We start from the raw sequence: 545 nt of genomic DNA on the forward strand, positions 1-545 counted from the left end.
CTCTCTCTCTCTCTCTCTCTATCTATCTCTGTCTCTCTCTCTCTCTCTATCTCTGTCTCTCTCTATCTCTCTCTCTCTCTCTCTCTCTCTCTCTTTCTCTCTCTCTCTCTGTCTCTCTCTCTCTGTCCAAAAGTTGATCGGGTGAGACACCCGCTAGATGGCGTCAGCACATTCTTATGGTAATTCACACTCCTCCGTTTCACTGACAAATCCATTAATGCTCTAATTGCTCAGTGTGTCTCATTAGAGCCTTATCTGGGCTATAGAGCAGGATTAGGGCCAATGTGAACATTTTGTGAGTGGAGGAATCACAGAATCTGGAGAATAAAGTCAGAACTATAAGATTAAAGTCAGATTCTACTTTATGGCAGGAGGGATTTGGGGGGATTTTGGCAACTTATCCCTTCTTTCAGTTCTGGTGAACATCAGCTGTGGAAAAATCATAGTAACTAAGTGTTGCTACACTATGATAGTATCTCACTACACAATGATAGTTAACACAGCAACTATCACTGACCACATCAAAGGTCTGCTTGATCATGTGG

Source organism: Seriola lalandi, unplaced genomic scaffold (assembly GCF_002814215.2).
Source record: "Seriola lalandi dorsalis isolate HSWRI2012SDOR001 ecotype SW California unplaced genomic scaffold, Sedor1 jcf7180002054352, whole genome shotgun sequence".
Taxonomy (NCBI): domain Eukaryota; kingdom Metazoa; phylum Chordata; class Actinopteri; order Carangiformes; family Carangidae; genus Seriola; species Seriola lalandi.